Here is a 16,343-nt window from a genome sequence, read left to right as displayed (position 1 = left end):
ATTTTAGGTAGACACAACATTCAGTGCTTTAAAAGATCTAAAAGTGCTCAGGTGTAAGGATCAGTTTTAGTCAGTTGTGTGAAGAATATATTCATTCACAGAAAACCTGGTTATTTGAGTACACATGCTGGCAGGTAGGTAGACATGATGGTAGAAATCCATGGAGGTTCTATTCTAGATTAAAAAAAATCTTTTAAGTGAGGGAGAAATAAGGTTATGAGATAGGATGGGAAAGATGTTGTTGGGGAGGTGTGGGAAGAGGGAGTTGTGAAAAATTGTTCGTGAGTGTGGGAGACTAAATGTGTTACCGAAGTTTAGAATGATTGCCAGGAATGTTAAGGACCCATTTGAGGTTAGTGGTTGTGAATTTAAAAGTGAGACCTGTCAGTGTGGTGGTGTGCTTTATGCTGGCTGGGGTCCCTTGGACAGCCTTCCTGGTTACTTCCAGAATCCCCACTCTGCGTTTCTTCCTGCTTACCAGCTGCTCCATTTGGTTCAGTCTTGGGCCAGTTTTTGCTTATGTTTAACTGGAATGGTGTTCCTCATCTGCTTGGAGCTGGCTGCTGCAGCTGGCTTGGATATCCTAGTTTCTTGCTGGTTTTGGACAATGGGCCTTGGCTGGATTTCTGGCTTCTCTGAGTTCCTGAGGCCTTATGCATTTTCCTCCAGAGTCAGTCAGAGACAAATTCTAGAAGGTAGTAAGCTATGTGCCATGCAAATGAAGGAGTGATAAAGTTTGTGAGTTGCAAGTTTGAGCTGGAGACTTTTCCCAGGAATCTTTTTAACTGATTGGAACAAGACTGTTATAGGGCAACAACTGTGGATTTGTCTCCCTCTTCCATAGACTGTCAATGGCATGATGCACATGAATGGCAAAGTCACGTGCACCAAGATGCTTTAGTTAGGATAGGGCAAGTGGCTGTTGGTCATCCAAAAATAATTGAAGTAGTGAACTTTCAGACCAACCTGATGCATGTGACAGACTTCAGGACAACTCAGGCTCCATGCTGACCTTTCTCTGAGATAGAGGAAACTGAAAAATGAAATGTTTACATTGTTCATTTTAGCCTCAATTAAAAGAGATTGGGAAACTAAGAACCAGCAGGTGATCAAGTGGGAGTATTCACGTAGAATAAAATGGACTACATGTTCTTCTTGCTGAACAGATTCTGCATAATATCTTTAGATTTTGGCATTGAAAAGTAGAAGGAAAGAGGCTACCATTAGTTTGGCAGACTTATCAGGCTGAGTTATGTCAATTGTATTATGCTGTTTCCAAAAAGACAGTAGAGTCTGTGAAATTTAACAGTGTCTGTCACCACTTGACATATTGGCTAAAACAAAAGCAGATTGAGGAAATGACTCACAATAGTTAATTGTCTCAATAGTTCGTCTTTCCCATCTGCACAGTGTGTTGAATTTGATGACATCTGATGGGAACTTTGTGGAAACTTAATGCACCAAATTGTCTTCAAGAAGCAAGCCTGCTCTGTGTTTTTTCAGTAGCGTTATGTTGGTATCTGAGATCTCTGCTTTATCTCCTTTACGGCTTAGGTCAGACCACACAGTGTGTTGACTTAGAGACTAGGAAAAGAAAAGCATAAACATTTGTAATACAAAGAAAAAAAATCCAGTGAATAATAATTCAAAATCTGTTTTTTCATCTAAAGAATGGATTATATATTTTGTCTTTGATAAATTCAAAAGCAAAGGGAAAATTGTTCAATATTTCATAAAGAATGAAGTTCAGGATGATCTACGCAGAAAACATTCATCTTCTGTTATCACATGAATACACAGTACATCTGGCTTGAATCTAGGATGCCACTCAATAAAATTTATCATTTCTGATCAGAAGCCATTAATTTACAATAGTGGCATTGAACGTGTAGCTTTGAACGTGATAGTTTTAAGTCCATCTCTGATCAATCTAGGCTTTCTCTCTGTACTGAATTCCTTTGTAGACCCCCTTAGAAATGTAACTCTTGATTCTTAACCCACTGACTTATGTGACCTAAGGGATGATTATATACTGAAGGCATGGGTGTCAAGAAAGGACTGGAGACTTCCTGTATGAAAATCTGCCAGTGGGGCTAAGACTTAACTCTATGAAAGTTGATTGTTTTGGAAAATATTTCTAGCATTTGTTTTCTTCTTGGACATCTATAAATGAATCTATCCAGCTACATTGAAAAACCATTATTTATGGGAGAGAAGGATTAGGACTGTCCCCTATAGATAGATTTCCTTATTCAAGATATAAGTGCCATATTTTTGTGGTTGTACGGAAGTGTGATGGTTTCTGAATGAATTGGCTATAAGGAAGCAAGGTGTCCTGTTTAATAAAGAACAAAATAAACCTAAGACAAGACTTCAAGGCTTTGAGAAGCTGGGCTGGAACACCTTCTGCACAACTCAACAGGGCAAAACCCAGACAAGTAGCCCAAATCATAATCAGGTTATGGCTCACTCTAACAAAGGATGATTCAATAGAATGTTATGAGGACATAGCTGTCTACTTCCTCCCTGGTAATTCTGCTGGGTGCTGGTCCCTGAATAGCCCATAGTGTGAGAGAGTTTTTTCACATCCTTAGATGTGAAAAGGAAGGCTGGCACAAGACTAGAAGTGTATTCAATCCCCGCACTCCCTGAACTTTAAAAATAATTAGGACAATAAAAAGGAGGTTGGGATGGGAGGGCAGATGTGGTGAGGATAATATTCAGCCTTCCTTTTGAATGCCTTGTCTCACTAGATCATGTTTATATTCCCTGAACTGTGAAGAAGTCAAAGGTCTAACATAAAGCAAGACATGGCACCCACCCCCCAAAATCATGCTACCTGTTTTTGGAGGGGACTTCAGAATCCCCCAATTCTACCCCAGTCTAAGAGGGTAATCTTGCACATTCAGCAATACCTCATCTTTGGAGATGATAGGAACTTAGTTGCCATCTTTCAGCCTAATATGAAGAGCAAATTGCTCATTCTCTTTTGCTACAAAAGAGACCTTTTCATTTTTTGTGGACTCTATCTAAAACTGTCACAAAGTAGGAGTAATGAATCAGAAAGAACATTAGTGAAATAATTTTACTCATGTAGATGGATGAGAGTTGAACTTTTTTTCTTGCCATATCTTTGAATTCCAGTTCATATTTCTTCATGTGAAAGTGACTTTTTTTTTCCCCCTTCTGGATTTATGTTAAGCTGAGCAAGCAGTTCTGGTGAAATTAAGCCCACACATAAACAATAGATTTGGACAGCTCAATTTTGGTCCTGAACTCCATTAGAATTTCCCCCTCCTCTACTTTATTACAATTTCTGATTCTTTGCTTCTTGTAACCTACTTTTATATTGAATATTACATTTGTGCAAGGCTATGCCAAATTGGTATTGGTATATACTGATTGCCTTGCTTAGGAAAAGTGCTGAATTCAAGTTTGAAATGTTTTTGTTGGACAAAACTTTTGGAAAAGAGGAAAAAGAAGACAGCATTCAAAACCTAGAAACCATAGTTGTGTTTCTTTGCTGTTTCATATAGTTTTTCTAGCAGGGGTACAGTAAGGTCTTGATTCTTAACTAGCAGTTAGGATATATTTATGATAAACATGCAATGTATGAATGAGATGAAGTTAGGGGAGACTAATGGCAAGTCCAAAGAATTCCTGAAGAGTTAGAGGAAGCATGAGTCACTTAACATCCTGAAGTCTATAGTTAGAATAAATAATGGTCTTTGATTACAAATCAAACAAGAACTGAAGAACTATTAAGGGTAAGAGGGTAAGAGGGAGAATCTGTGACATGTCAGTAAGTGTTCTGATATCTTCATGAGTGAACCCTCACCGGATCCTGTCAGCAATCCTCATGGGGACCACCACTTTACCAATGAGGATGGTGAGGTTCAGAAAGTGCATTTGATGTTTACACTGTAAAACTCTGATCTCTATCCAGGTTGTTCAGAGTTTCAAACTCCTATGCTACTTTGTGATCTTGAAGAAAGGAGTTTGTCTGCATTCTGTGTATAGTCTGTCCTCACAAGGAGCCTTTGAGGAAGACAGAACAAAGGACAATGCCAACAAAGGAAATAAAAAATGGGAAAGTGGCTCCTCAGGAGGAGGTAGGCTTTGCAGGATTGGGAAAGATCATGAAGCTACGGAGAAGTTGTAATTGGGCCAAGACTAGAGAAACATGGAGGTTCTGATGAAAAATTGAGGGCACCAAGATGGTATAGAAGTTTGAAGGGACACATAACAAGATTGCTTTCCTTAGGGAGAAAAAAAATAACATCAGTCATGCAACTTTAAGTCACTTGGCTAGGAAGAAACCTCAGAGTGGTTTAAAAGATGTGAGCCTCAACTGTACAGATGTAAAAGTGAAGTGAGCATCAAAGCTCATGGTAACGGGGATTTGGGTAAAGACGTGGATAGCTTTGTAGAGGGTTAGGATATATTTGCAATTTCTCAAGCCATGTTAATTATATAATGCCTTAATTTGTATAACTCAGATTTATTCCACCTATACAATACTTCTGTTTGAGTGCAATCAAAACACAGGGGAAAAGATCGATTATCCTAGGTAGAAGTCAGTTATAATTAGAGTTTATCACTTTCAGACAAGAATCTTTGAAAATTCATACTCCAAATAACCCTTATTCCATTGCCAACACATTTATCTGTTCTTCATTTTATTTTTAGAAATCCAAAGCTTAATTGTCTCAATAGGACACGATTCCCTCCTAAAATCCCTAATGAAGTTAGCTATTTTAAAAGCAAGACTGTGGGAAAGCAGGCCTGGTACATGGAGGATGGTTGGCGAAAGCTAGAGAACATTTGTAGGAGCGTGGGCTGTGCTTATCCATGTTCAGGGAAAGGGCTGGCCCAGGATGAATAAAGAAGCACATTTAAAAATAATGCCTTTAATATATTACGAACTGGGAGCTTTTCCTTAGTGTATCTCTTATTGTTTCATTTCTTTTTCTTGCTCGTTAAATACAAAGCAAAAAAAAAAAAAGTGCATTGCTTTTATGTTTTAATTTCCCAGCAGCACTCTATATTGGAGACAGTAATTAATGAAAATTATAGGCTAAACATTTTAAAGTTTGCATTAGATACCTAAAGCTTGTTTCAGAAAAGAATCTCCCATTACCTGAAGATATATGAGTGTGTGTAGCCTGTGTGGGCTGCATGTCCAAGCTCTCTCTCTGGAAGACTTCAACCATGGCAACATGGTGACATCTAAAATAGGCAGTCGTTTATTAGAGATTACCATTCCCTACTCCTGCGGCATGATTTTCAGTGTAATATTCACCCTTTAATAAGCCTTAGCTACTAGATCCATTTACATTTCAAGAAAGAAATAATCCAGACAGTATGTTATACTAACAACATTAAGTATTGCTGAGCTATTTTTTTTAAAAGCTCAAAAACGTGATTAGAGGGATATGGTGAATAATATTTTACAACCCAATTCATGTGACAGTATTATATAATAAAATGGGGTTTTCTTCCAATTTTTCATTTTGTAATTGAGCATAGCAACAAAGAATATTGAATTGGGCTAGGTGACCTAGGAAAATGAAATTCTTGCCCTCATTTAGAAGTGAATACATTTTTTAAAGAGCAGAAAATATTCTGCCCAGAAGAGTTAAATGGGAACCGTAGAATAAATAAATAGTGATTCCCTAAACTTTTCCCAGATTAATTCTATTCTTGGAGTCTTAGGTTGAAACAACTTAGACATCTCATCATGACTGTCCCATAAAATACAGTGCTACTTCCTGAAAGCTATTAAAATGAATGAAAGGATTTGTGGTGCAAGAAAAATGAGGGCAGAGGCAGGTGGGAAAGAGCCAGTCATAAAATATACAGCTACAATTACACAGCTGTACTTTCTAGTAGACAAAGAATTAATTTAAATATATACTGATCAGTTTGATACAGCAAAAATATTTAGTCAACTGCCAGCAATAGGAGTAATAGAGCAAGATGAGCAAGACCTATTTCCCTCAAGGCCTTTGTAGCTTCAGGTATGTTTGTGTGTATGAGTGCATATGGTAGGGGGTGGGCTGGAACCAGGTGAGTGTGAGCTCTTCAGCATCCTATTGTAAAAGAAGGAAAGATTGATCATCTCAGGCTCAAACAACAACAATGATAAAATTCCCCTACATACATAGGAATAAATGTTGCATGGCACACGTATCCTCAGAGGTTTTTTCCTTCCCTAGTCATGGCCTATTTCATGGCTAATTTACCTTTATTTTAATTTTTTTTCCTGATTGCAAAAGATTTCAAAAGGTAATTGAAAAATACAGAAGGAAAAAAGAAAAGTAAAATCATCTTTAATTTCTCTACCTAGAGTTGATAATAGTTATATCTTCCCAGGTTATTTTTCTCTGGATATGTGTGCACATGTGTGTATGGTGTGTGTATGAATAGGTATAGGGTATAGATATTTGTTTAAATATATGTATGTGTATGGATGTAACAAAACTATAAACAAAATTATAGTTCTGCTCCCTTTTTATTTATGAAAATGTATTTTAAATATTTCTACATGTCATCAGGATGATTTTTGAATGTCTGTGTAATAGTCCATTATGTAGGCAAATGGCAATTTAAATACTACCTTATTGCTTTACATTCAGAACATTCCTGTGTTATGACTTAGATATGAAGTGTACCCTAAAAGCTCAAATGTGAGATAATGCAAGAGTGTTCAGACATGAAATAATTAGATTAGGAGAGTTATAGCCCAATCAGTGAATTAATCCATTGATTAACTGGTAGTAACTGCAGGCAGGTAGAGTGTGGCTGGAGGAAGTAGGTCATTGGTGATGTGTCTTTGGGATTTATTTTTCTTTCCACTGGTGAGTAGAGCTTTATTTCCTGGTTGCCATGTCTGGAGCTGCTTTCCTCCATCACACCCATCCACCATGATATTCTGCTTTACCTCAGTCCCAGAACTATGGATTGGCTGAGTCTGGACTGAATCTCTGAAACTATGAGCCCAAATAAACTTCCCCTCTTGTATGTTCTTCTTGTCAGGTATGTTGGTCATGTAGAAGCAAAAGGTAACTAAAACAACCCCCCCTTTTCAATCTAAAGGGATGTCTTGATAAGTTTGCAGCCAAATATTTATATACACACTGATTATTTCCCTAATATAAATTTCTAGAATGGTTGGATCAAAGCAAATGCATGCATTAATTTGTTTTTTGATGTATAGAGAGACTGAAGAGTCATCCGTCTGACCTGTAGTGAGCATGCTCAGTCACTAGTGGGGGTTGGGAGTTCCAAAGAAGGCTGACTTTGGCTGGACCTCAGTGGCAGTTACTGGCTCAGAACCTGGAAGCATCACTTCCAATTGAAACGGACCAGACTGCCTTGCTTTGCCCTGACAGCTTTGGAGGACAGTTGGATATTTATAATCTTGGAGGAATGATTAAGAGGAACATAGGCTATTCTAGGCTAACTTAAAAAAGTAGGGTCAATAAAAAAGATTTGGAAGGGCTTTATTTCTTATTGGTGGTATATACTGGTTAGGTCCAGCAAATCTTGTTGATTGTTCAACTCACCACTGAACTTTCTATAGATAAGCTGAAGATGTGTATGGGGGGAGAGAGAGAGAGAGAGAGAGAGAGAGAGAGAGAGAGAGAGAGAGAGAGAGAGAGAGAGAGAACTCCTCCATGGGTTGTGAAAGAAGCTGCTGGACTTTGAGGTGGCATTAGTTGTCTGTGAGACACACAAACTTGTAGACCCTGTAGAGGTTGATCTCTTCCACCATCCCAAATGAGCTTTTTCCCAGTGACTCCATTTTTACCTGTCCTGTACCTGTCTTCTTGAAGAGAAATCTGAGTCAAGATACTTAGTCAATCTCTATCCTCTTAAATCCAAAATGAAGCAAAGCCTGTAATCTTATTTCATTTGGAATGTGTCTCACATCATCCTTTCCCAGCCTTTAACAGCACATGTCTTCAGTTCTGGAGTAGCTTCATTTTCCAATGACTCTCCCCCTCCAATTTCTCCCCTCCGGTTTCCAGCTTACTATTTCCTAAATGCTATGTAACCATTTTTCCCTCAAAAAACCTGAAGCTACTGCAAATAACTCACCTAAGGCAGGCTGTGAAGTTTTTCAAGACAGGAGCTTCATCACACTCATCTTTGTAGCTCCACTGTTTAGTGAAGTGGCTGTCACCTACACCCATGTCAGACTCACAACAAGTCCATGAAAGCTTTGAGTGGGCAACTGAGGCTCAGGGAGGCAAAGTGATCTGCTTAAGGCCACATAGCTAGTAAGTGTCAAAGCAAGGATTCAGTCTTAGGTCTGGTTTTCCCTAAACCACATGAACTCGGCCGTACCATAGTACCTCCACTGTCAGGGATCAGAGACTTTCTCCATTAAGTTGTCTTCATGTACTTCCATCACATCTCTGAGATTAGTGCCCTTCCCGGGGCTATTCCTTGCTGTAAAGACATATGTTTAAAGATGTTTGGGGATATAAAGGCCTGGTTGATGAAGACAATATTTTGGGAGAAGGCAGACCTTAAGCTAGGCCTTGAAGGTCAAAATGGGATTTGTCCAGCAGAAGACCAGGGCAGAAGGCATTCCATATCATAGGAACAAACACCAAAGGTATTGAGACAAATTACAGACAGTCCTGTGAACGATGATGAAATTGGTCTGTCTGTGGAAAGATTTCCTGTAGTCTTTGTTGTTGGAAACAATCTTGCCACAAAGGAATGGTTCCACTAATGCCCTGGAAGCATATCCCATGATTTCATGGTTTGAGGTACTGAAGGATGAAGAGAAACAGCAGTCTTTCTGCATGGCCAGAGCAGAGAGAAGAAGGCGTTCTGGTGTGCAGCGTGCTTTCATTTGGGACTTTTGAGTCTTTGTCATGAGAGGATTCCTGAACAAAACCCAGATTACAAGAGCCAATTTTGTCTCTTGGCATGGCTTTAATTTATATGATAATGTCAACCTTAAGAAATACTTTCATCCCAAGTTTAGGAAAGTGAAAAAAAAAATGGATTGGCAGGAGTTTGAACACAGTATCAGAAAGAAAATATTTATTACTGGCTAATGTAGCCAAAAACATGTTGTTGAAAGGGACCTGGCTGATGACAAACAGTAAAAGAAGAAACATTGGAATCCATAAACCCAAAGTGGTCAACAACCATGACATGGTAAATCAATGTCATAAGATTAAAATGAATCTTTTGAAATGTATTAAGTTAAAAAAATGCAAACAGCAGAATATTGTATTTCAGTAAACAAAGGGAATTAATTATAAATCTGTTTTGTCTTTTGTCCTTGCCTATTTAAATTTATGAATAAAGAACCAAGGAATCATAAGTATGTTAGCTTTTAAGTTATACCATATTCACAGAACACAAGAAATATTTGTAAATTGGTACAATATTTTGGATTTCTGCTTGTGTGAGCATCTATGGGAATGAGGGGGGTGCATATCACATTACCCCTGTTCACCATCAGGTGCCAGCTCTTCCATTTTGTAGCATAACTCCCCTGGGATTCCAGCTAGCAGCTATGCAATTTACTCAAGGTCTTTGACTCTGCCCTTTTCTGAATTTTCAACCCCTGTCATCCTTGAGAGCAGAGTATATGTGAAGCATGCTTTCAGGCCTAAGCCTCAGACTCCCTCCTGGAGGAAGACCAGCTTGTTAGCTTCCACATCCCACAAGTCATTAATATGCCCAGACATCAGTTTACCAGCTCAGGTATTGACAGTAGAGGCTGCTCTTTGCAGAGATGGGTTCTTTCCCTAAGGGCCTGCTATAGTTGGTTAAGATTTTGGGGGGCTAGGAGGCTCCATATAGGAAGAGTGGTCAACTTCCAAGACTTTGGATCAACCCTTCTTGTGGCTTTGTCTTTTTAAAGAAGCTGATTCCTTGGAGCCCTGCTTGCCTCTCAGCTATTCTCTTTGAAGACCCCCCATATGATGATCACATAGCTTGTTCTGCACTTTTGACCCAGTCCTGGTCTATCTTTGGTGTCTACTTAGTGTCCAGAAGTAAAAACCAGTGTATGCATAGCTGATCCTTGATAGCCTGTGCCCAGGTTTCACCTGGGATACCAATGAGGATTGTTTCTTCTTGACAGGGTGGGGCTGTCCAAAACCATGCCTGGCCATGACCCGGTGATGGCTACCTTAGCTTTGGGGTTAGTTGTTACTTGATTTGAGGAAGAAGTTGAGGTTAGGGTCTGACATAAGAAGTTCCTTTCCTCCTTCTTGAAACACTATCAGGCCTACACATTCCTACCTTTCAGAGGTAGTTGGACAGTAATGGGGCTGGTGTCATAAAGGGGCCCCCTCCTGTTTTCTATCAGACTGCCTACGTCTTGAGAGTAGGGTTTATGCCTTATTCAGGTTTCAGCACAGTTCTGGCACATGGCAGGCTTTCAATAAATATTTGTTGCATATAAAGATTAAAAGATTGAAAGAGGGTGAATGTGAGGGAATATTCTAGTGGTCGTCTTGCTCTGGACATTTAATGTTTTCAGTGGACATTGTGTTGATTATGCAGTTGTTACTTTAGTATCCCCTTCATTGCCTTTTGGCCCTGAAGAGTAAGTCTAGAAAGAAGTGCTCCATTTTTTTTTGGAGAATTTTGGGGTTTGAGATTAACCTCAACTTCAGAGAAGCCGTCTGGTCAGCTATTGTTAAGGGCACGTGGCTTGTTGCGATCCTCCTATGGCCCAAGCCTTGTATCCACATTCCAGTAACAGCTTTCTGTCTTGTTCCATATTCTCTGTATCCCATTAGCACATGATCTGCCTGGATTGTCTCATACTCTTGGGATGTAGGAATCCTGACACTGGGCCTCAGTCCTCATAGCTGGCTGTCCACTCCTTGCTGCCCAGTGACTGCTGCCAGTTGCTTGTCCGGGTTGCCAGTCTCCCATGATGCAGTGCTCTGCCCCCTCCCTGGTCAGTTCTTTCCCTAGAAGCTGACCACTGGGCCTCTGATGTTTACCTACCTGGTGTATCTCTGCCCATTGCCTGCTCCTGGCCTCTCTTGTCAGTCTCACCCTGTGCATGATTGAGTCCCATTTCTGAGAAAAAGTGCATTTACTGTGTTCCCATCTGCTATCTCTACCATGTTCTGATTTGGGAGCCTCTCTATCTTTTATACAAGTTGATTTTACTCTTGGCTCTGGATCATTAAGAAATATTGTTTTCTCAAGAGACTGATTCTAAATTTGCGCAGAATTTCAGTTTTGGAGAGAAGCTTAAGGTTGTGTATGGGGCTATGGGCCTCTTTGTGGAGGTCACATGTCCTTGGGTATGGGTTCTACTGTGTACACTTCATGTGATTGTGCATGCATGTGTGTGCGTGTGTATGTGTGTGTATGAGAGAGAGAGAGAAGGAGAGAGGGAGGGAAAGAATGTGTGAGAGCGTAGCAGCATTCATTTCCCTTTTGGATGCTTTCTGACAAGCATATTACTAAATAGGGTGGATAGGAATAAGATCAGCTTTTTTTTTGTTTTTGTCACCCTGGATATAAAGGAAGAGTTACGTGTCATGTAGTTTAGTCTACCTTTCCCATGTGATATTTTTCTGGCCTTCATTCTTGGTCTCTCAGTGGATTTAAGGAAACTTTATTGTTTTTATGAGAGAAAAAAGCAAAAATGGTGGGCATCTTGGCTGGGCTGGGCTGTATAAAACTTAGCAGCAGTAGGAGAAACTTAAAAAGATGATGTAGTGTGATGTCTGAAGAAGAGACTAGCAGAGTGATCCCATTTGGGTATTATATGCTGTGTGTCTACAAAAAAAAATCTTCTCAGAACAATTAAATTCGCTTTCGTCTGTTAGGGAGAAAAACTTTTCATATTTACCTCATTGATAGGTGGGGAGAAAGAGAGGAATTGTTTTAGTTTTAATAAAACATTTGGATACTCTTCCTAACCTTAAATTTTTATTAAATAATAGTTATATGAATATTACTTTGCAGCTGACCTTTTGGGATTGCTTTTCCCCAGTGAACAATTTTTTTTTCCATTTTAAATGTGTATTTTAAACAAGAGTGTGAGAGGGATGGAATGTAATTGCTCTATTTGTATCTTACCCACTCATGTCTAGGGCAAAGGGAAACATTATACAAATCTAGGAGGTAATTTATAACTATTGCTGATATTGACAAAACATATCTATCAGATGCTCGTTTTTGTGTGAATACGCCCATAGGAAGTATCAATGCATTTACGTGGGATGGTTGGTATGAATGTGTGTTTTCTCTTCTTTAGCCTTCATTGCTATATTCAAAATTTTGAGTTGGGATTTCCTGCCCTTTTCTGTATTGACACTAGGGTGTCTGAAGCTATATATTTCCAGTATGTGCTTTATTTCTTGTCATTTACATCATAGTATACTACAAATTTCAAGCACATTTTTGTTTTAAAGAGGAAAAGTTTATTTGATGGAAGAATTGCTTTTTATGCCCTGTGGAAGTACACTTCCTACTTTCTGCTTTAAGGGTAAGTTCTATGATACAAAATCACTGCTGCTATGTTGGAAGTAATGGTGGTCACACTGCTGAAGAAGGTGAATTAATTGGTCCCTTGTTGCTGACTTATCTACCAGTGGACCTGAGCAACTTTCATGATGTGAAGACTACTGCAAACAGAAATCATCCTTTAAACTTAGATATGCATATGATCATTTTTCTAGTTAATTTTGAGAGCACTTTAATAGTTTATTTTTAAAAATTAAAAATAAAATATTATTGAATTCAGGTCAGATAAAAAATGACTACATCTGTTATCTGGGAGGGGGCAGTAAAATTGCAGAACTCAGAGCTCCCCAGTTATAAGTTCAAGACAGACTTTGGTTCACAGGTCAGTTGGCAATACAGTAAAGTTATAGAGTGTGGATCTGTTTGGGGACAGGTTAAAGGGTTGGGTAGAGGTTCAGAGGCATCATTTCGAAGAATTTCCACTGTTAAAAATAACCTCACAAAAAGCTGGATAGCAACATCCTTTGCTTGACATTCTGGGTTAGAAATTTTAAAAGGCTTTTCCTTGTGAATGATATTGGAATGATTTTATTTTGGTTGTTGGCAGAGAAGACCAGTAATGCAAAGCAGTTACATGTGGGCTAAGTTGATTGTAGATAGATACTCCTAGCACAGTTTTGGAAACCAGTAATCTAAGAGACAGATTCTGGGTAATAAAGCATACCAAAACCCTCTCCACCCCTTGCACCCATTGAAGAACTTACTAAATCAAAAATTATAGGCACAGGTTTGTTTTAAGGAAGAGTAGTTCCTAAGAATGTGTGGTGCCAAAAGCCAATGTTTGTGTTTTGAGCGTGTTTAGTCCATGAGCAGATGGAACTTACCCAGAGATTTTATTCACCAGCTCGATTTCATCTGGTTTCACGTGCCTATTTTGGGGTGACATTATGCTTGGGGAGTCACTGCAATTTAGCTGTGTTCAAAATGGAATAAGCTACTGCAGATATTTGGCACCTTTGCCACAAATGAGGAGGGGGACAGGGTACTATGTGTCTCAGTGTATCCAGGGGAGAGTTCATACTCTATGAAGAAGACAACTGTGGGTACAATACCTGCCAGAGCCTTTGGACAGATTCAGAGCATGACTTGAGTAGGCAGAAAAGACTGCACGTATCCATTTTCACCCTAAGCCTAGATCCTTGTTGTCTTTGGGCCTTCCAGAACTGAAGAAAGAACAGGAGCACTCTAAATAAGTGCTGAGTTTGTTGGTAATCAGTGAAATACTTAGGGGGGATCAGAAAAGAGATGATTAAAAGAGATGATTGAATAAGGACTTGGAATGGTCTAAATTGATCTTGAGAGAAAAAGGGGACTTAACTGAACTTAATGTAGTAAATAATTTGACTAGCGAGGAAATTATCTTGTTTCTGCATCAAGATAAAAATATGCAGGTGAAGAGACAGACAAGATCCAAGGAAAGCAAGGAATAGTGAAAGGAAATGGGATTGAAGTTAAATACCCATGAATATCTTGGGTATTAGAAACCTGTGTAGCTATTGTAGGTACGTTAATATGGTGTTTGGTAACAAAATACTAATTTATTGCAATTAAATACTTTGATAAAGATATGCCTTTTCCAGGATAACATTTATGGAATTTGGCAATTTTTTGTTTGAATATATAAGTTCAAAACAAGAAAAAAAAGCTTATTATGTGATTTTTTTGTTTTTTGTCTAAGTGAAACCAAGGAGAAATATGTCTTCCAAGGCAATAACCTAAATAGATATTTCCAAGCAATACAAACAGGAACATGAAAAAATGTTCAATGTCACCAATCATCAGGGAAATGCAAATCAAAACCACTGTGAGATACCACCTCACCCCAGTAATAATGGCTTATATAAAAAAGATGACAGATAACAAGCATTGGCAAGGATGTGGAGAAAAAGGAACCCTTGTGCACTGTTGGTGGGAAAGTAAATTGGTACAACCATTATGGAAAACAATATGGAGATGCCTCAAAAAATTTGAAAGTAGAACTACCAGTAACCCCACTATTGGGTTTATATCCAAAGAAAATGAAATCAGTATGTCAAAGAGACGTCTGTTCCTTCATGATCATTGTATCACTATTCATAATAGGCAAGAAATGGAAACAACCAAGAATGTCCATCAACTGATGAATAGATAAAGAAAATGTGGTACATATTCACAATGGAATACTATTTGGCCATATAAAGAATGAAATCCTGTCATTTGTGAAAACATGGATGGAATTTGAGATCATTATATCACGTGAAATAAGCCAGGCACAGAAAGGGAAGCACTACACCATCTTACTCATATGTGGAAACCAAAAAATTGATCTCATAGCAGAATTAAATGATGGTTACCAGAAACTGGGGAAGGATAGAAAGAAGGGGAGGGAGGGATGGGGAAAGATTAATCAATGAGTACTAAGTTATAGTTTGATGGGAATAAGAAGTGCTGTAGTGCTATTGCCCAGAAGAGTGACTACAGATAACAATAATGTGTACTGAACATTTCAAAAAGGTAGAAAAAAGGACTTGGGAAGTTTTCACCACAAAGAAATGATAAATGTTTGAGGAGATAGGTATGTTTAACCTGGTTTAAACATTATACAATGTATACATGTATCTAAACATCATGTTTCCCCATTAATATGTATATTTTAATGTTTTTATGAATTCGTTTTAAAAACCCAATTAATAAAAAAAAAATGTCTTCCAAGTACTCAGATTCCCCTTTCCTCAGTTCTTCTTTCTGTACTCACTTCCTTTTCAGGTGGATCATGACCTATGACCTCAGCTTTCGTTTTACGGTCACAGTCTGCACTCTGGAAGGAGATTCATATTAGTCACTCAAATGTTAATAAGTTTTAATGGAGGACCAGTTGCTCTAGAAACTTGGTCCCTCATGGAAGAATAATCAGCCTTGTCATGTATCAAGGAATGGCATTCATTAGGAATCTGAGGAATTAGGGCTATTGGTGGGTCAGGGGCCATTTTCAAAGACTAATAACCATCCCAAGTGCCATAGCTTTCTCATCCTGCTCTTTCCCGGTACCAGTTAGCTGTTTTTATGAGTGGACATTCTTCTTTTGCTCCATGGCTGACCCTTTGGACTTGGGGAAAATACATTTTCAACCAAGGCTGCAAGAATCAGAAACTTCTTTGGACCCCTTTCACTGAAAACTGCTTCTGTGCACCGACCAGGCTCAGGCATGAGATGGTTGGGTCCTTTAAGGTACAACAGTCCTGTGCTGTGCAACTGCTATGGCCTGTCCCCTGGACACACAATCATGAGCAGATTAATTAAAGCACTTCAAGTACTCCACTTGAAGCTGATGAATAAGATGTGGTCCCCTCCTCCACAGAGATCTAGCAGTTCAGATCTTGGAGATCAAAGTCAATCGTTTAAGGCAAAAATCCTCTTTCAGTGTCCATGATGGTTGTTAACCCATCTTGCTTTAATTCTTTCGCCTGGCCATCTTGTCTAAGGCTGTTTGATCTTTTGTAGAATCTTCCCGACAAATTCTCTCCTCAAATATTGAATTAAAAGTTGCTTCTTTGTAGCTTCTTCCTATTGTAGAGTCAAGTCCTTTTCCACCATTACAGTTTGTCAGAGCCTATAGAAAGTACGGAGGGGCCTCATTAAAGACGTACATGCAAGGGAAGTTAAATCATGGGCTTAGCTACTACAGAAACCTGAATCTCTGGGTTAGGACTGGGCAGGAGTCCAGAACAGGTGCTGCAGGTATTTTGCATCTGCCCTTTAGCTGGTCCCTTTGCACCTGTTCTAGTTGTAGGATAACCCAAAGCTCTTAGAGGGAAGTGGGTCCCTTGATAACA

The sequence above is a fragment of the Urocitellus parryii genome, chromosome 4 (assembly GCF_045843805.1).
Source record: "Urocitellus parryii isolate mUroPar1 chromosome 4, mUroPar1.hap1, whole genome shotgun sequence".
NCBI lineage: Eukaryota > Metazoa > Chordata > Mammalia > Rodentia > Sciuridae > Urocitellus > Urocitellus parryii.
This window is presented reverse-complemented; position numbering follows the sequence as displayed.